Raw genomic sequence first — 21,558 nt, 5'->3', positions numbered from 1 at the left:
TTAAAATATTTTTAAAATAACTCAATTGCTTTCACCCAAGAGTAGTGTTTCCCCTCCAGAGAATATTTAGCAATGTTTTGGGATAGTTTTAGTTGTTACCCCTGGAACAGTTTTATTGGCACCTAGAGGGTGGAGGCCAGTGATGCTGCTGAACATCCTACAATGCACAGGACAGCCTCTCACCATAAAGTATTATATGGCCCAAATGTTAAAAGCTTTAAGAAACCCTGGGTTAACTAAATTGATTTATGGGCCAATATTTATAACCAGTTTATTTAACTACTGTATCTACTTAAATTAAATTTTAAGTAGTAAACTATAGCTAAATATTACATTTAGATTAATAGAACTTTACATATTTTCATATGCTACCATATGAGTCCAGACAAACTTTCATTTATTATTCACAACATAAGCCATATAAAGGCTTAGTCACATAAATAGAAATCCCTCATAAATATTCTCGAGGTTTTAAAAGTAAATCATGACAATGCAAAGTTATATACCTTTTTATAATTGTTCATTTAATTATTTGCATTCAATATATCCTTTGGGTTGTTTTTCTTTTTTTCCTTTCCTTTTTATTACAGAAATTGTATAGCTCCTGGGAAGAAATTTGATAATATATCCAAGTGGACTCCTACCACACTAAAAGTTTCATTACAACCTTTATTTTAAACCTGTACTATTTCCTTGTTGCAAGAATAGGTTTTTAAGACAAAATGCTGTACCTGTGAAGATTCTAGGCAACATGTACATCCAACCAAATGGCACTATAGGAAGTGGAAACAGGCAAGACACAATGGACACTGAAGAGGATGATCTCATGTTGTCCCTAGGCACCACAAAGGATCTTGTTGGTTGACTCTAAAGAAAATTAGAATTGCCTAAAATTTCCCAGCAAGTTTAACAACATTCAACTATTCTGCCTCCTATACTTTCAAGCATTTTTGCTTAGCTGACAGAAATATGTCTGAGATTTTCAGTTCATGACCCCGATCTTTAGAGAGAACAGTAAATTGACACTCAGTCTTTCCCCTAGGCCAGTGTTGGTGGCCCTGGAAGGTGTGCAGCGCAGTGCTATAATGACTGCTTTCACTTACTCCAACTGCATCATATATTAACTTAGCTTTGTGATGGTTGTCTGCCAACTGCACACCTGATCTGCAAAATAATAACACTGGGAGATCAGTTGAATGAATGATGAAGCACTGACCTACTGTTATGTTTAAAGATTCTGGCACGGAATTTATTCATGAAGTACTAATGCATTTAAAGCTCCAGATCAGTTTTCTAGATCCTTATGTTAGGATGACCTAGCAGCAGTGAAATTATTAAACTATAGTCTTTAATTCAACTTTGTTCCTCATCACTTTTTTCCTCCAGATAATGGAATAACTTTTTTTTTTTCAGAGAGAGAGAGAGAAAGGGAGAGAGAGAGAGAAAGGGAGAGAGAGAGAGAGAGAGAGAGAGAGAGAGAGAGAGAGAGAGAGAGAGAGAGACATCGAGGAGAGAAACATCATTGGTTGGCTGCCTTCTGCATGCACCCTACTGGGGATCAAGCCCGCAAATTGGGCATGTGCCCTGACCGGGACTTCTTGGTTCCTGGGTCGAACTGGTGACCTCTAGGTTCCTGGGTTGACACTCAACTGTTGAGCCACACCATCCAGGCTGAAATAACATTTAATAAAAACAAAAAGGCATAGTTTTGCCAACTTACAAAGAATTTTTTGATGTTTGAAGATATTATTTAATTTATTGGCTAGATTCTCAAGTGACAAATGGAAGACCTCTGGGAAAAGTTAAATGTTAGTTCCATAACAGCAAGAACATTGCTCTGCACAGCTGCACCTCTGGGTCCAAAGGGGTCCAATATATAGCAGGTGCTCAGTAACTGCTGAAGGACTTCATGAATATAGTCATTTCAATGGACATGGCACTATTTTTTATTTAACACTTACTCTACCTTATTCTAGCTCCCATAAGAATATTGTTTGTTGGTTTCTTTTCCATTGTCACTTCTTCCAATATCTAGAACTATTCACACATTCAATTGATAGCAAATAAATGTCAGATGCCATGTGATGACAGGCTGTCCACTTAAAACAAATGTTATCAGCCTGAATTTTTTTCTGTTAAAAACAAATATGATTTTATCTATGCCTGTTATCTACTTTAAGTCTAAGCACAGTGGAAAAAAGTTCTTCTCTGAACCATTTTCCATTGTCACAATACCTTTTATGACTGAAGACATATTTTTATTCATCAAACCGATGAGCTGAATTTTATTAAGAGAGATCTGCGGTAAGGCTCAAGAAGATGTGTGTAATATTCTCTCCCATACTAAGAAAAGAACTTCTCATTCATCATCAACAGTTGATAAGAAGTGCTGTTTTTAACAACATTTCTGATGATGAATGAGCATACCCTTCTTTCATATTAAAGTAAATATTAGAAAAACAATCTTCTCAAATCATGGAAGAAATCTTTCAATACAGTTTAATCATAAAGGGTGGAAGTGAGATTAAGCAGAGGAAGGCCATGCATGGAGGGAGGTGGCCCAACATGCTATCTATACTCTACCCTTCTACAATCGCAGGAGAGAAAAGGATAAGTCCCCATTCTGCAGTATGCCTATCACATTAATATCGTTCATCTTAAATGTATATTTCTGTGTCATATGCATTAGGAAACAAGAGAGAGACATTAAACCCTAATTATTTTCATATGAAATAATCCCCCCAGGAAATATCACAGGCTCATTCCACTACACAACTCTTTAGTTCCTAGGTATAGCATCTGGTGTTAAGCCCTTTTCAGAGTATGCAGCCATCTGACTTACTTACGCTCCAGGGCAGTCTGCTATAAAGGCAATCTTTTTTGAAACTGGGACTTTGTCATGATTAGTTCTTTTGTTACATGATTAAGGAAGGATAAATGGGTGGACATGGGATGCTATTTAGTGACTCTGAATGTTTTACATAGTTTGCATAAATGTCACTTTGAAATAGCTATGACAATAGTGCTTCACTCAATAGCTCGGGCCCTTAAACCATTGCCATTAAACATTACATTTGGGGGGGAAAATGTCAAGTTATTTTAAATCCTACTAGGCTAAATTAAGATGATGATCTCATTTCAGTGCAACATATTGGCTGGAGTTTTGTAGATGAATTAAAACATAGATGTAAGCTCCTAAATACTTGAGATATGTGTGTGTGTATATATATATATATATATATATATATATATATATATATATATATATATATATATTTTTTTTTTTAAATGTGCTTTTCATTTAGAGAAGAATTTATCAAGGTGTAACAGGTATATAAGGTATAAAATGTGGTTGTTAGTTCAGTAAATGTAAATGTTCATAGTTAGGTTTTATCACTTCATTGAAGTGACAATGATAGAAAATTCTAGTAATACTGACTCAATATAGGAGTTTGTCTAGTTTTATGTAAAGAGGCAGATGCTAAATACTTCAAGCTTTGCAGCCTCTGTCACAAGTACTTAACTCTGCTATTGTAGTGAAAGTAGCGATAGACAATACATAAATGAATGCAGTAACTTTGTTCCAATAAAACTTTATTTATAAATGCAGGTAGTGGACTGGATTTGGCCTTCAGGTTGACCTGTTCATTTAAAATGAAATTTGGAGGAATCTTTCAGCAGTTGGGTCTAATCGGTACTCTAGACCTATATCATGTAACCCTAATTGGCTGCTATAGTTCCAAATACTTGATCATGACATGTCCACTTCTAAATACAGAAAGCATGAATGCTGTCAGGGCACTAAGGATGAGCCTTACTCATATGCAACTCACCTTTAATAAGGAAGAAAAAAAATTCCCAAATGACTTCTGAGTTTTCCTTTTATCTCCTTAGATTGAATTATATGCTTATCCTTAGCCAATCATTGCCAAAGGGGATGGAGTAGGCATGAGTAACTGAGAGCAATTTTTTCCTTGGGTCTGGTCCTTTACCACTGAAAAAGATGGGGATTTAATACATGGATAAAGATTGAATGCCCGTTAGGTAGGCAATCAATATCTATCACAAAACAGTACAGAGGTTTGTTCTGTTTTGTTTTGTTTCACCAATTAGAACATAAGGTCTTAGATGGCTTTCAGATTCTATTTTGATTCACACTTGAAAAATATTAAAATGACTCATTTGGGTCTTTTATCTTCTCCATTAAAGTTCTATGCCTGGTCTTGGAATTCATACATTTTAGGAACATAATTTTATTTTGCTGTTCATTGTATACTTGAACATTTGCAGCAAAGTGTAGGAAATAATTCTATATAGATATTGTTAAATGGAGGGAAAAATTCTGGTTTTCTAGAGCCACACTACCCCAAGTTCTCTCTGGTTAAACAATTACAAATTAGAAAATCTAAGTCCAGAGACCAATTCTGGTCCTCATAAAAATCACAATTGAAGATGTGCATCAGCCTGGTTGACCTACAAACTGCCCACGCCAGGGTGTGGTTGTGTCTGTCGGTCAGCAGAGCAGCTGCCCGGGTGCTGTGTGACAGGTAGCTTTCAGAGAGACAACATTTCCTAAAGAAAGAAAAGTCAGGTGCACAGAGGTGCTCAAAACAAACCCTTTGTTGTTAAAAAAAATTATCTATTCTAAATAAGACATGATTCCTCACTTGAGTGCATTCCTCAATTTATGCTTATACGGACTCGAGGAGAAGAGGGCCTTAATGAAAATGGAGGGAATTATTTTATCTAAAACTCTTTGTGCTTTGGAGCACAAAGTAGAACAGCAAAGAGAGAAGTGATCTACCTGTTGTCTGTCTCTGCTGAGAAGGTAACCCCACATCACAGGTCCAATGACTCCAAAGAGAACTGGAACACTGAGCCCCAATTCAGAGCAGTGATGTGAGCAATGCCTGTCCAAGATACTGTGCCCACAGGAGATACAGACGGGGCACGGAGGTGACTGCAGTACCCAATTAAGCTACTTGGTGCACAATAAAAGTAATGCTTCCCAGTGGGATGTAGGCTGCTAGAAGACAGAGTGAGACACCGCTTCACGGCTAGCTGGGCCTTAGCAGCAGGGCAAAAGCTAGAGCAGAAGAGAAGGTTAATGTCTAAGGCTCAGAGGATGAATTTGGGAGCACCTGGGTGGCATCCCCTAAGAACTCCAAAATATCTTGGGGTTCTTTTGGAAGAGAGAGGTCTTACAATTGAGAATAATGCTTGTTAAAGCTAATGAGACCTTCATTCTAAGATTATGCTAAAGGGGTTAGAAAAAGCACAAAATATCACCATAAAGAGGAGCTTAACAAAGAGATTATCTCATTAATCCTTTTTCCCCCTTCTAATAATCTGCCTGTGTAATTCCAACACTGCTGATTAGAAACATTTCAAAAACATCAAATTATTAATTATTTTTGACATAATATATTCAACTTAGTTTAGCGTTCTAACTAGTACGTACCCAAACATAGATTTGAAGGGGGTTAAAACGTCTTCCTTCTCAAAAGTGTTTTGTCCCAGGCCTTACTAGTACCTGAAATGTTCACATTTATCCACAGACATTGACTGCTGCATTCTTTCAGTGCAAGGCCCTGTGTCTGGTCATCCTAATCTTATTACACACTCCACTGGGCTAAGGCATTAAAGGCCTGGGTTAAAATGCAAAAGCTACCTAGAAGAGATAAAACATTAAGCAATTTCATGCCATTAGAACCTCAACTCATCAGATTAGTCTCAGTCACTCAGAAAGGCCCTTGAGGGAGCCAATCATGGGCAAATAACAAATGTATTTCAATGGAATAGTATGATCTAGGCACCTTATTTCTGAGGTAGAAGTTTACAGAATTCGCAAAAAATATGCTTCATTGTCATTACTCTTTCTGTTTTTTTTTTTTTTTTTGTGGTCTAGTTTTGATCTATATTTCTCTAGAAATTCTGGTAACACTTTTTTTTTATAATATGTATGTGAGCATACGTAGTGCCCACACTAGGTCAGGGTATATAGTTAGATATTTTGTTTTAAGAAATCTTGATCAATTCAGAGCTGAAGCTCAATCCAACTTAGTTTTTCTAGTTTTACCATTAATAGTTATTGTGCTAGTCTTACTATTCACAAGCACTATTTATTGAATATTTAGAATTTGATGGTCTTTAAGATAAATGCTTTAACTGGCTAAGATTTGGAAACAGCCCAAGTGCCCATTAGTAGATGAGTGGGTAGAAAAGCTGTGGTACATTTTCACAATGGGATACTACGTGCCTGTAAAAAATAAGGGTCTCTTACCCTTTGAGACAGCATGGAGGGAGAGTATTATACAAAGCGAAATAAGCCAGTCAGAGAAAGACAAGTATCGCATGATCATACTTGTATGTGGAATCTAATGAATAAAATAAAGTGGGAAAAAATAGATCCAGAGACATGGAAGCATAGAACAGACTGAGGAATCTCAGAGGGAAGGGTAGTGGGTAAGAGGGGTAGGGGGAAAGATTAACCAAAGAGCTTATATGAATATATGCATAGCCCATGAACATAGACAATAGTGTGGTGAAGGCCTGGGAGAGGGGCGGGTATTGGGTAGAGGGGATCAATAGGGGGAAAAAGGGATATCTGTAATACTTTTAATAATAAAGATACATTTCTTTAAAAAAATAAAATAAAAAGGCAAGTGCTCTGTTTCCTGGCTGCCTTCATTTATATTACCTGCATGAACTATACCTATAAACCTGGCAATCTGCAGAATTGTCAGCCCCTGCTACACGACCTCATACTCATTTATGATAAGAGGAAAATAGAACCCCATGCTGTTTTAAAACACCACAAACTTATAAATCAATAGCGCTAAAATCATCAGCAGAGGATGAATAAAGTGACCTTAGTACATTTTTGTTATAACTTTAGGGGAAGTAAGACCTATATTATGTTAGTGAAATCATTCTTAAATATCAGATCTAACAAAAAAGAGGTATAAAAATAATATAAAAATAACATGGAGAAAATAATTTTTATCACATAATATTTCATAGACAAGCACAGCTTAATGCATCAAGTTTTATAAGGCCATCAGAAATTAAGAGAATTCTTCAAAACTCATTGCTGTCTACTTATAAATTCTTGAAATATCCAGAGTTGCAGAAGTTAATTGTAAAACATACATATGTGTTAAAATTTAAAAACAAGATATTCTAGGTTCAATGTGTACACATTTAAATTGATAAATTTTAGGGTACCAAGAATAAAATCACTAAGTCATGTGATATTTAAAAAAACAGACATTCTAATCAGAGGTACATGGAATAGTAGGACAGTCAAACTCTACTTCTCTGGGGAGACTATTTGCTTACTGTAATATAATCCTGTGTTTCAATAGACATAGAGACAGCTACCCAGTATGAAAACGAGCTGTTAATTAAGTCAATTCAGTGAGGGGTAAAAATCAAACCAACTGGCTGTCTGGCATCATTCCTTCAAATTAATCTGTTGATTGAATTTCCTCACTGTTTCTATCAGTTATTTTGTAATTGTATATTATAGTGACACTATTTCTTCAGTGCAAATTGCCTCTTTCCACCATGAGTATGAGCCCAAAAACTAACATAAAATCTATGAGAGAAGAAGTACCCAGAGAAATTTCTACCAGGTTTTCTAAAAGCTAATTAATATTCAGTAAAGAAGTAATAAATTTTACATGGAACTGCTTATGCAAAGAGTGGCATTTATTCACCCATTGTTCATTTGTTTATATAATAAACATTAAGCACCTACTATGTTTCAAGCCTGTAGTCCTTTCCCTCTTGAAGCTTACAGGCTAATAGAGAGACTAACATTAAGGAGAAACTATTAACCAAAGCATTAATCAAATTCTAATAAGTATCAAGAAATAAAACAACACTAAGAATGTACCTAGGAGACCCCATCTAGCCTGGGGATTCTGAGAAGGCTTCCCTGAGGAAGGGACAGTGAGGCCAAATCTGATGAGTAAGCAGGCTTTCCTCACAGGGGTTACATTCACACTAACAGACCAATTTCGCTTGATGTGGTCTTCATTAACATAATGGAGACTCTAGTCTATACCACCCCTCAGTTTCACTGACTTCTAGAATGCCAGGAGTGTCTCAACTGAGCTCTCTTGATCTCCTACTTTTCTCCTGTGACAAACTTCACTGACATCCTTGCCTGAGAAGACCTGGAGGGTGGCAACTTCTCAGGAAGGGCCTCTCTGGGAGACCAGTAGTACCTATGGATTCTCTGTCCTGATGGCTTAAGAATGCAGTGTAGTCCTCATGGCACATTTGCATGCACCTGATGACCCAAAGTTCCTCTAATATGGTCTGTGTCTCTCTGACTTCTGACCAGATCCAGCGTGCTCGACAAGGGCCATGTGACCACTGTCGGATAAAGTCACAGTGCTGTCCTCTACATTCTCCTTGTTCTCTCTCCTTTTATTACCACCCACCCCAGCTCTCATCCCAGTTGCCCAGGCAAATGTCCACTTTTCCCCTCAGCCTAATGTTCACTGCTCCTCCCTCCTAGACCTGCTTTTCAGTTCAATAGACAAGCCACAGTGGACACTCAACAAAATTACATAAATGTTTTAGATAGTAATCTGAGGAAACATACTTTGCCTGTGGTACATGACTTAATTACCACACGTGAATATTTGTGCAACACTTTCTGGTGAGTCCAGATTCCCTCCTACTGGAATTTTTTTCTGGCCCATATGTGTGCTTTCACATCACCTGTGATGCTGTTGAAGGACAGCCAAAGGTTCTAATGTGCAGGGCTCCTCGATTGTTGACTGGACATTAACCACAAAGGGCAGCATAGGCTGCAGTGATAGAGAAGAGAGCAATATTACCTTATCAAGTGCAGCAAAGGGATGAGGATTTTCTTAACTCTCAAGCGGCTTCCTCGATGACAGTCTGAAATGTAAGGTATTTTAAATATGTAAAGTTTCAGGACTGCAGTATTTGTATTGTATGAAATCTACAGTGAGCAATGTAAAGACTTTAAATCACTATGTCAAAATACTCTTATCTTTTATTTTCACTATTCATCTGAGGACTTGCTGATTTATTTGGTTCTTAGGAAAGTCCAAGGCATTCCAGGGTGGGGGTGATTATAAGATATTGCTTAATTGCTCATTCCAACAAAAAATATTTACAGAATATCCCAAAAAAGGCAAATAAAGGTGCATGTTTATTATTACTAAGAAATTATTACATGAATGGTTGCAACTTTTAAAAATATATATATTTTTATTGATTTCAGAGAAGAAGGGAGATGGAGAGAAAGATAGAAACATCAATAATGAAAGAGAATCATTGATTGCTGCCTCCTGCACACCCCACAATTTGGATCAACCCCACAACCCAGGCATGTGCTCTGACTGGGAATCCAACCAGTTACTTACTGGTTCATAGGCCAATGCTCACCCACTGAGCCACACAGGCTAGGCTGGCTGCAACTTCTAATACCATAAAGCAATGACTGATTAATCACACCAACACTGCATAGGATCATAAAGTTACCAGAAATATCAAGTAAAGATACAATTGTATTTGAATACTTGGACATTATATTTTACGTGAAATATTTAAAGGAAAAAAAAGTGTGCAAAATTTTTGTTCATCATTATTAAATGAATCCAATTGCTATACAAATTTTAGTCATCTATGCGTGGCTTAAACAACAACAAAAAATATATATTTTTTCTTACAATTCTGGAGGCTTGAAGTCCAAGATCAAAGGGTCTGCAGGTTTGGTTTCTTCTGAGGCTTCTCTCCTTGGCTTGTACATGGCTGTCTTCCCCTTGTGCTCTCACATGGATCTCTCCTAACCTCCTGTTTTTATAAGGACACATATTGGATTAGGGCTCACTCATATGGCTTGATTTAACCTTAACTATTTCTTTGAAGGTCCTATCTCCAAATACAGTCACATCTGTAAGCACTGGGGTCAGGACTTAAATCTATAAATTTGGGGGGCACACAATTTAGCCTATCACAGCAGCTATTACATTTAGAGAGATGCTACTATTAAAAATGTTCACTACGTGCTCATACAGAAAGTATATCACTGACTTCAAACCAAGTAACATATTGTTCCCTTTGAAGAAGTGATTTTTTTTTAGGACAATGTGAATCATGTAACTAATCATATCTTGCATTTTGCTTTGATCAACAGAAATTCTAGGCTCAGTTTAGGTAAATGTATTTTACTTACTCTGTGGTCTCTACTTAAATTTAACTTTCTCCCAGATTTCACTCAATTCATTTTAACCGTATTGTGAGAATCTTGATTCTTATCATTTTTATCTATTTTTGTTATAAGCAGTGTGCAATATGACACTCTAGGTGGCCAGACTAAATAAATAAATGTTTGAGATATGTATCAGCAGACCTTACAAATGTTCACAGGTGGCCACCTCTTGTTTTCCTTAGCAAACCCCCAGAACTTGAAGCAATAGCATCTCTAATGAAAGCAGCATTTCTGTGAACTGGTTGGCTTCTCTACCACAATAGAGAAGTTATAAACATATTCCTTATCAAAAGGCAGCACAGTGTGTGTGCTGACTAACAGACCTGGGAGCCAGACTTCTGGGTACAAATGCTGGCTTGACCAATAGTAATTGTGATACTCTAGGCAAATTACATGAAATCTTTGTATGTTATTTTTTTCATCTATCATACGAGGATAGTGGGAACACTTACAGCCTAGGGTTGTCATGAGGATCAAGTGAGTAAAAATGCATAAGATGATGAGAACAGTTGTAAACAAAACATTATAAAGTCTTATCATTCCAGAAAATTACACTCCAAAATTTGCCTATCATTTCAGAGTCATCACAGACTCCCTGAAGCACCCCCTGTCCTGCAGTGAAGTCATGGGGGTCATGGACCCCAATTCATAACTCCTGCTCTACATATTTTATCATGAACAATAGACATAGTTGAATTAACTCAGAAACACAGTATTTCTGTTTTTGCATTGACATTTGCTGAACATCCACACAGCAGTGTGAAAGTATGTTGATGTTGCTTTGTGCTTTATTTCACTTTTTTAAAAAAAGAAGTCAAGAGAATGAATCATCCACCCTAGCTGGTTTGGCTCAGTGGATAGAGCTTTGGCCTGCGGACTGAAGGGTCCCAGGTTCGATTCCAGTCAAGGGCACATGCCTGGGTTGCAGGTTCAATCCCCAGTAGGGGGCAGGCAGGAGGCAGCCAATCAATGATTCTCTTTCATCACTGATGTTTCTATCTCTCTATACCTCTCCCTTCCTCTCTGAAATCAAGTTAAAAAATTTAAAAAAGAGAAAAAATCATCCAAATGGCATTGGATTGTAGAGTACCATTTGGACATATTTTTTCTGGGAAATGACATGAAAACAGCTTACTTTCATCTTGTCCTTTCAGAAACATTTAGTGACCATCTTCTTTGTGCAAGGTGATATAAAGTGCTGGGTCTTTCCAAGCTAAGACACAGTGTGAATTGTGGCCAGATCAATGAAACCACAGAAATCAGTATTGATTATGAATACAACAAAAGGATGGACTAACTTTAGCCCTTTGTGCTGGATCCCCTAACACATATAGACATTCCCAGGCATCAGATTTCCAACTACAATTCATAGTAGCTTAAACTCTCCTTCCTTCTCTTACTTTATTCACTCAAAGATTCTTAAAGATACCATTTGAATAGGTTTTTATGCATGTCAATACACAAAATAAATGGAAATAGAAGAAATGTTAAACTAAAGCCAGCCTGTTCTTGTTAACATAGAATTGTTTTTAATGTCATTTCTTTTCACTGTGCTTTCATATGACCAAATCATCTGCAAAGCCCTAACAATTGTGGACTGAATAAAAATGAATTGGGTGTACTCGATCTGAACAGTAAGGAGGGGGAAATCCTTTATAGAGAAGCTTATATTTTCATACATAAAAGCTCTGCATTCCCCCATTATTGTGTGCTAAAAAGAACAACTCTCTAGTTTTCAAGTAATTTTGCATTAGCTTTGGTTTAGCAGTGATGCTCTTTTCTTTGGAGCAGCTTGCCACAGCTTTTTAAGCCTTCTCGCGTAAATTAAAGAGAATGGAAAATAGCCAGCATGTGGCATTTTAGAGACCTTGACCCTCCATCATTATTGCCACAAATGTCCGCATTAAATTTAACTCACTGATGTTTCTGGTCTAAAGTATTTTTTCTCCCAAGAATAAAGTATATGGAATACTTCTTTTCTAAACCCAATTTACTAATAACTGATCAGTAGTAGAAATCTTTTATTAACGTTATTTCTATTGTTGACACTATTATAGATGTCTCCATTTCCCCCCACTTAGCTCACCTCCACCCAACCTCAGTGCCCCCTCTGGCCATCACCTCATAGTTGTCTGTGTCTATGGGTTACACATATATGTTCTTTGGCTAATCTCTTCACCTTCTTTCCATCCAATCTTCTCCTCCCCCACATACCCTTCCCCTCTGACAGCTGTCAGTCTGTTCCATGTATCCATGCCTCTAGTTCTATTTTGTTCACCTGTTTATTTTGTTCATTAGATTCCACATATAAGTGAAATATTTAAATTTAGTTAGGTAACAAGGGTTTATAGCAGGGGTGGGCAAACTTTTTGACTCAAGGGCCACAATGGGTTCTTAAACTGGACCGGAAGGCCGGAACAAAAGCATGGATGGAGTGTTTGTGTGAACTAATATAAATTCAAAGTAAACATCATTACATAAAAGGGTACGGTCTTTTTTTTTTTTAGTTTTATTCATTTCAAATGGGCTGGATCCGGCCCGCGGGCCATAGTTTGCCCACGGCTGGTTTATAGGAATTGCAACCACTATGGAATAATTTCCCATAGGGGCACAGCCTTATTTATTTCTGTCACAATTTGATTTAATAAAATGTATAATATTTAGAATCCTATCTAATAATAGACAAAGATGGTAACTGACCATACCTTTGCCACGCCTCCCATGGGCTAATCAGCACGATATGCAAATAAGCTGCCAACATAGATGGCGGCTAATTTGCATACTGCAGGCAGGGCGGGACAGTGCGAGCCGCCATTCTGGCCCTGTGTGCAGCCCTGGGTGGTGGGGCTTAGGCAGCGGGGGGCTGAGGCAGCACATGGGGTCTGGCTGGGATTAGGCTGGGACCCCTGTGTGCTGCCTAAGCCCCACACCGCCTAAGCCCCGCCCCCAGCTGGGACCCCCGTGTGCCACCTAAGCCCCGCCCCCAGCTGGGACTCCATGGCAATTAGCGAGCAGGAAAGTGCCACCCACAGGCAGCACCCAGCAGGGCCTGACCCCGCGGTTCCCTGGCAATCCACTGATTGGTGAGCAGGAAAGTATGGCCTGTTGGCAGCACCCAGCAAGGCCTGCTCCTGGGTCACCGCGGCGATCCCAGAGAAGAAAGGCCGGCCTGCAGGCAGCCCCTGTGTGCACCTGCTCCTGGGTCACCGTGGTGATCCGTGAGCAGGAAAGCACAGCCTGCAGGCAGCATCCCACCCTGGCCACAGCTCAAGGGAGAGTACAACATGCAGTGGAGGCCAGCAGCCTGAGAGATCAACAGAGAGGGGCGCCTGCTCCAAGCCTCCACGGTGTGGCTGGGGGCAGGCCCCCAGCAGACACAGACACACACACACACACACACACACACACACACACACACACACACAGCGCCTACTCTGAGCCTCCAGTGTGGCTGGGGGAAGACCCCCAGTGGGGACACACACACACACACACACACATGGGACACCTGCTCCGAGCCTCTGCTGCTAGACTGTGGCCATCAGTAGGACATCCACTGAGGGCTCCCGTACTGAGAGGCAGGCTGGGCTAAGGGAACCCCATCCCCCAGTGCATGAATTTTGTGCACCGGGCCTCTAGTAATCTCATAAAATGTTAAAAATGCATTTATATAAAATAAACATAGCAATGAGATTAAGCAATCACTCTAAGGGTTGATGCTAATATTTTAAGATATTTATATAGTTACCTTTATTATTTGGGGTGAAAATGATAATGAGTTGAGAAGAAATAATTTACACTCATATTTTCACTGCAATACTAGTAAATTCTAGAAGAAATTTAACTCAAATGAATATTAATCATGGTGGGGGGTTTTTGTGTGTGTTTTTTTCTTTCCTTCTTTTTTAATTATCACCCAAGGATAATTTTTCCATTGATTTCTAGAGAGAGTGGAAGGGTGGGATATGGGACACACACACACACACACACACACACACACACACACACATTGATTGCTTGCTTCCCACATGCACCCCTACTGGGGCTGGAGAACCTGCAACCTCAGTATGTGCCCTTGACCAGGAAGCTTACTTGAGACTCTTTCACCCACAGGTTGACACTGTAACCACTGAGAAAACCAGTTAGAGCTAATCATGGCTTTGATATGTTCATCATTTATATTTAATAATCAAGGTGCCTATATGAACATACTGGCACACTAAAATTATTCCTTCTGAAAAAATAGCTATACATATATGCTAAGATGGTCATTAGCAGAAAGAACATAAAGCAGGAATAAAGGGGAATTTAGAAAGCTAATTCTGAGTAGGATAAAGATGAAGGCAAATATGGAGAGAGGATAGCTTCATTCAGCACTTAGCACTAGGAAGATATGAGTATAACAGGATACAAAGGAGAGTGAACACAACCCAAGTGACCATCAACAGAGGAATGGATAAACATAATGTGGTATATAAATACAATGAAATACTATTCAGACATGAAAAATAATAAAGTTCCAATATATTCTACAATATCAATGAGTCTTAAAGAAATTATGCTAAGTAAAATAAGCCATATAGAAAAAGACAAATGCTCTATGATCCCACTTATCTGAAATTCCTACAATAGCCCAATGCAGAGACAGAAAGCACATTGGAAGCTCCCAGGAGCTTGAGGGAGAGGAGAATGGGGAGTAATTACTTAATGAGAACAGAGTTTCTGTTTGGGTTAATGAAAATTTGGGGTAGAAGAAAATTTGAGATAGATAGTAGTGCTGGTTGTACAAGATTGGGAATGAAATTAATTCTACTGAACTATACAGTTAAAAAATGTTTGAAAAGGTAAATTTTATATCTATTTTACCACAATTTTAGAAAATGAACATGCAACAATTTTTGTTAAACTGCAAGTCAAAAACATCAGGAGATAATGCATATTAAGAACAGCATTTAGCTAAGGTATGTATGTATCTGGAGCATGGTATCTATAATAATAAAAGCATAATATGCTAATTAGACTGGACAGCTGAATGACCTTCCAGATGACCTTCCAGACAAAGCCAGGGCTGTGAGGGCTGAGCCCCTTGCATGGATTTCATGTATCAGGCCTCTAGTGTATTCAATAAACACTAATTGTTTTCAAAGGAAATAAAAAAGGAGGTCTTCATCTTTAAAAGGATGGAGTCCACAGAACTGGAATGTACGTTTCTCGTCATTGTGAACAGTTTGCTTTCCAACACTCCACAGAATAGAGTGCAGAGCTTCAAAGGTAGGGTATGCGTTTGCTGAGAGACTAGTTGAGCAAACTTGTGCTTAGTTGCGTTGAAGGGGTCAGTGTCCCCTCTATTTCTACAGAAAGAAAATGAATTGGTAAGATAAATAATAAAGAATGTCAAAGCCTTTGGTAAAATACTAATAATAATAGTAAAGAATTAAAAAGGCAATAAAGAGAGAGTGAATGGAAATTCCAGATTTTTGAAATTACAGAATGTTCCAGCTAGAAACTGGAACTCTGTTGTAAAATTAATCTTTTACAGATAAAGGAAATTGAATAGAGGGAGAAAAATAAAATGAAAAGAAATAAAAAAGAAAGGAAATCAAATGAGTTAGCTTAGGTCAAGGAGATCCATGCAAACGTCCTCTGGCTTTATTAGTATGTGTTAGTATCATGGACTCAGAGCATCGCCTTATGCTTCTGCACCTATACAGTACTTCATCATAGTGAGTGAAGCAATCGGTACTATTTATTAGTCAGTCAGCTGATTCTGGTGCATAACTATTTACGAGCTAGAGATTAATGTAACCATACTACAAATAGAAGGAGAGGCAGAAGTGCAGATTTCCAGTCCCTGTGCTTATTATGTTCAATTTATATTAGACAAAATTAGAAATAGGAATGTCTCTACAAGCATCTGAATAAAGTTGGCTTATCCTTATTGTTTATAACTATGAGTTTTAAAAAAGCAGAACCTTTAAGGGAAAATCCATACTTTAAGAAAAAATATATTGTGATAACCATCCTTTTCTAATGGTAACTGTATCCTGTGTTGGAATATAGCTGCTTTTCGCTTTCCAAAAGTATGATAAACAAACAAATAAAATACCCCTAACAGGCCTCACCAGAGCCACTAAATAATCCATAGAGAAATACCATACAAGATAAACAAACCCAATTAGAAGAAAGGACAAAAAATTAAATGCCGTAGATAAAAGTTAGACACACAAGATAGAAGCAGGCTACATGCAGACTAGTTTTTCTTCTCCCAAGGACTCAGAACTGAGAGACTAAGCCTTTGTCTTTAGTACTCTACTTTCAATAGAATAGTTGAACTTTGTGACAATTATTATACGTATTACATTAAAATAAATAATATCCTTAAACTTTCCATTGTAATAAATTTTTCCTTTTATGCCTATAAGTATTATTACACTCAGAGCCCAATTTTTTTAACATAAGAATAATTTTTAAGTTTGTAGTTACTTAAAAAAATATTGTTTCACAAAATAAATTTATTTTACTCTTAGATTTTTTGTAAAAATGTGTTATATCAAAACTTTTCAGTATATCAAATGTGATGTACCTCTTTGGCTCTGGTTTATCAAGATCAAATTCATACCATTCATCTGAATCCATAAGTTGATATTTCTTTTAACGACAATTGTTTCTTAGGCACATACTGAATGTCAGGCACTGAGGCAGGTGCCAGGGACGCAAAGATAATATGCATGGCCCACCATCAACCTACATCACAAGGGAGCTCACAGAATTGTGAAGAGGATCTTTATCTTTCCCTTCCTCAGAAACAACCTTCGTAATCTCTTTGAGTCACATCAAGTCTGGAGTTCTGTCTGGTACTGTCCAGTCACACTAGTTTAGCACCTATCATGTTATCATAACTTAGTCTTATAACCTGATGATACTTCCCTGTTGCTTCATGGGTCAGCCTGACTACATTCCAGAATGTGGCCTAATTTCAGATTCTAAATGTTAATTGCTCTGTGTGTCTGTGAAACATCCTCATCCTGCTACCATCAATAAACTAGCTGGATGTCCTTGATATCCCGTGCTTGGCCACACTTCCCCCTGGTACCTGCCACTTATGTGTTAAGATACCAAGCTCCATCATTCTGACCATAGGAACATGCATTTCCTGGACCATACTTCTTCTTGCTTGTGCATTCTCTATCAGTCAGTCCTTTTCGTGGAAGCTTGGGTGGAAAAAAAATGGTTTTGATCTACTAATTTCCTCCATAGAAGGAAATTCTACCCTGGATAAAAATTCCTACCCTGGGCTTGAATAAAAAGCTCTAAGAAACCTACCTGTTTTAGTTCTTGAATTCCTTTTATAAATATTCTAAAATATAGTTAATGCTTATTTTTCAAAATATTACATTGAACCTTTCCAAACCCAACATTTTAGAGATATTCTATATAATAAAAGGGTAATATGCAAATTGAGCCTAAGAGCAGAACGACCAGAACGACTGCTGGACCAGTCACTATGAGGCTCACTGACCACCTCTTGGTTCCTTTCCCTGGCCGGCAGGCTCAGATCGCCTGATGGCCACCTGCTGTGGGGGCGGAGCCCATGAGCGGGTGGGAACAGCCAACCTCTTAGTTCCTTCCCCTGGCTGTCAGGCACTGATCACCTGATGGCAAATGGGGAATCGGGGGTGGGTGGTGGTGGGGGGCTGGCTTCCAGCAGATGGGGAAGGTGGCCCTGATTGCAGGCCAGGCCTAGGGACCATACTAGAGGCCCAGTGCACAAAATTTGTGCACATGTGTGTGTGTGTGTGTGTGTGTGTGTGTGTGTCCCTCAGCTCAGCCTGCACCTTCTCCAATCTGGGACCCCTCAGGCCTAAATGGGCAGTCGGACATCCCTCTCACAATCCAGGACTGTTGGCTCCCAACCACTCTCCTGCCTGCCTGCCTGCCTGATTGCCCCTAACTGCTTCTGCCTGCCTGCCTGATCACCCCCTAACCACTCCCCTGCCAGCCTGATTGATGCCTAACTGCTCCCCTGCCAGTCTGATTGTCTGTAACTGCCCTCCCCTGCCAGCCTGCCCCCCCCAACTGCCCTCCCCTGCAGGCCTGGTCCCCCCCAACTGCCCTCCCCTGCCAGCCTGCCCCCCCCAACTGCCCTTCCCTGCAGGCCTGGTCCCCCCAACTGCCCTCCTTTGCCAGCCTGATCGCCCACAACTGCCCTCCCCTGCTGGCCATCTTGTGGTGGCCATCTTTGACCACATGGAGGCAGTCATCTTGTGTGTCAGAGTGATGGTCAATTTGCATATTTCCTCTTTATTAGATAGGATACTAGGAGCCCAGTCACTGGTCTGGCCCTGCCTCCCTCTCTGGCCCTCGAAGCAGCCGTGGCCTCTGCTAATCAGGCCCTCCCCCAGTGTAGGTGCGTGGAATCTCCTGCTGCCTTGCCCCTGACGCTGTGTGTGCAACCTCCTCCTGTCTGGTTGACCCATTACGGCGTCCTGGTTAATTAGCATATTTTTCTATTATATAGATAGATATGTACATATTCACATACACTACACACACAAAATGTATAAGTTAATGGCAAGTAAAAAGTCTTGGATCCAGCCTAACCGGTTTGGCTCAGTGGATAGAGCATCAGCCTGTGGACTCAAGGGTCCCAGGTTCAATTCCAGTCAAGGGCATGTATCTTGGCTGCAGGAACATCCCCAGTGGGGGTTGTGCAGGAGGCAGCCGATCGATGTTTCTCTCTCATTGATGTTTCTAACTCTCTATCCCTCTCCCTTCCTCTCTGTAAAAAAATGAATAAAATACATTTAAAAAAAAAATTCTTGGATCCTAAGATGTTAAAATAATGACCATTCCCTAACCAAGCCCTCATTGTTTATTTACTATCAGATAAAATTATTTATATTAGCCTTCTCCAAAAATTCACTAATTATGGGGCTTATTGAATATGGCTTAATGCAGATCTTAAAGAACCAATACAAACTAATAGGGGGAAAATTCTTTCTAAAATCCAAGAATTGAATTCTGAACATGCAGCACTGACTAGGTTATCTAATATCCATATAACAAAGGTTTTGCCCAAAATATGCAGCTCATGCTGTGACAGTGACAGTGATGTGCACTGTGTACTGTCAATTCAAGAGGAGAGGCCGCAGTAAAGTGAAGAGGAACCCTCTCAACATGCATTTCATGGCACTAAGGAATCACTTACGGACCCTGACTGGAAAGTGACTGAACAACAGGCCAGGGGTGACACTTGATTGCGGCCATTTAATGAAAACAACCTAATAGGATGTCTTTCCATCCAGCTAAAAGGGCATCTTCATTTATTTACCATTCTGTATACCCCAAATATGCTTTCTGTATGTGTAAGATAACATATCCATCCAGAAACACTTGTCACCATGTTGAAGAAAAATACTTTAACCACCTCTGCTCCTCTTCAAGAGGGTGTCATTGTAGGGAACAGGCTGGTCAGACCCTGAACTAAATAACAACTGAAACAGTTTAGCCACTTTAGTCAACAGCAAGAAATAATTTACAAAATTATTTTTTGCACTGTTGTTGACTGATGGTTGTCCATTAGTTAATGGTATTCTAATAGTATGCTCTAATTTATTTCACAAATAGTAAAGTCCCTTCCTTGTGACTATAAGCATTCATATGGTAGTCACCTGTCGCCATGCCTTTAAAATCCTAGGAGCTATTCAGTCCTGGTTGGCATAGTAAGGTTTCTGCTTCTTGGACAAGACTACATAACCATCACTGCTGGGGAAAAGCAATATTAGCCAAGTATCTCAGGAAAACACCCCTCCTGTCAGGTTTCTTTCAAGTCTACAAAGTGAGCCAGAAAGATAAGTGACCTTAAATATTTGGGGGAAATTATTTATTTTATTTCATGCAATATTTATCGTATGACTAAGGACTTAACCACTGGTAAAGCCCAATGGCTGTGTCTGTACAATAATACTTTGAACCTAAGAAAATAGTTTTTTTGAAAATGAAATCAATAGAAAAAGAATGTTTTGTCTTTATGACTTTTAACAAATTCCTTTATATGCCTGTCTGTATGTGAATATGTGTGTTTTATCTTACCAACATGACCATTTTCTTCAATGGCATTGTCTGGGCTCTACGTGCACCATCTCCTTCATTAGAGGGAACTCACTTCACTCAAGTCTACAATCCTGATGACTTCCACAATGGAAAAAAATCTTATTAATTTATTTATCACTTCGTTATCATCAACATCTTTAATTTCTCCAATTAAGAATAATGTTTTCATATATTTAAAATGTGATTATGGTTGGTAGAGTGGTCATTTTATGACAGTATGATATCTATTTTCCCATTTCTCAACAAATGCATATTAGAAAAAATATCAATACCATGTCATCTCTAGTTCAGATTTAGAGGGTACATAGCTCTATGTGTGAGAATTTTATAATCTGGCATGTAGGATAAACTTCCATACCGATAATCCAGAAGGCTTAGTTGGTAGAGCTATCCATTCCCTGTGGTTTAAAGAGAGTCTCAGAGAACAGAAAATGCCCCACAGCAGCCCCATCATTTGCTGGCATCCTCATCATGGTTTTTTCTTTTTTACTTTCCTGTAATGATCTCAAAAAAAAAAAAAAAAACAAAAAAACACCACAAAAAACAAACAAACAAAAAACTGGAAATGAGAGCTAGTTTCTTGTCACTAATGGTTTAGGGCAGGGGTCCTCAAACTATGGCCTCCGGGCCACATGCGGCCCGCCGAAAACATTTATCCGGCCCTCCGGGTGTTTTTGCTGCTGCTGCCTGTTGCTTAGCAGCCGACTCGTCCAGGGCCAGCAGTGGGCATGTGTGGAATGTGCGCCGCACTCTCTGACTCCCCTCCTTCTCTCTGTCTCTCGACTCCTGACTCCTCTCAGTCTCAGGTGTGATCGGATGAGTCACGAGCTTGCCTGTGCAGAGCCTGCTGCTGCCTGAGGACTGAGGTAAGAACAAGTTAGGATTTTTTTTTTTTTTTTATGTTAGGAGGTCTATTTTTTTTTATTTTGCAGTTAGTAGGGCCTTTTTTTTGAAGTTTTGTTTTTTTCTTCAAAATAAGATATGTGCAGTGTGCATAGGAATTTGTTCATAGTTTTTTTTTAAACTATAGTCCGGCCCTCCTACGGTCTGAGGGACAATGAACTGGCCCCCTGTTTAAAAAGTTTGAGGACCCCTGGTTTAGGGCCTTCTGTTGTAGAAGCAATCAGCCACAGATATGATGACTTACATTTCCACGAGTGAGAAAATTAGCAGGTATATTGTGGAATTGA

General features: G+C 39.0%; 1 protein-coding gene across 1 annotated transcript in view; it reads right to left on the bottom strand.

The window, feature by feature from the left end:
* Positions 1-763: 763 nt before the first annotated feature.
* The window catches only part of FRK (fyn related Src family tyrosine kinase), a 315,749-nt gene continuing 294,954 nt past the window's right edge, over positions 764-21,558 (bottom strand). The window contains exons 11-15 of the mRNA XM_036317934.1: positions 9,717-9,840; positions 8,856-8,919; positions 5,462-5,671; positions 3,834-3,994; positions 764-835 (exon numbers count right to left, since the gene is read on the bottom strand). The gene's annotated coding sequence lies outside the window, so the exon portion shown is untranslated. The remainder of the gene's footprint in view (positions 836-3,833; positions 3,995-5,461; positions 5,672-8,855; positions 8,920-9,716; positions 9,841-21,558) is intronic.

This window comes from Myotis myotis, unplaced genomic scaffold, assembly GCF_014108235.1.
Source record: "Myotis myotis isolate mMyoMyo1 unplaced genomic scaffold, mMyoMyo1.p scaffold_m19_p_7, whole genome shotgun sequence".
In the NCBI taxonomy this organism is placed as follows: domain Eukaryota; kingdom Metazoa; phylum Chordata; class Mammalia; order Chiroptera; family Vespertilionidae; genus Myotis; species Myotis myotis.
Note: the sequence above shows the minus strand (reverse complement) of the source record. Positions and strands in the feature narration are given on the sequence as shown.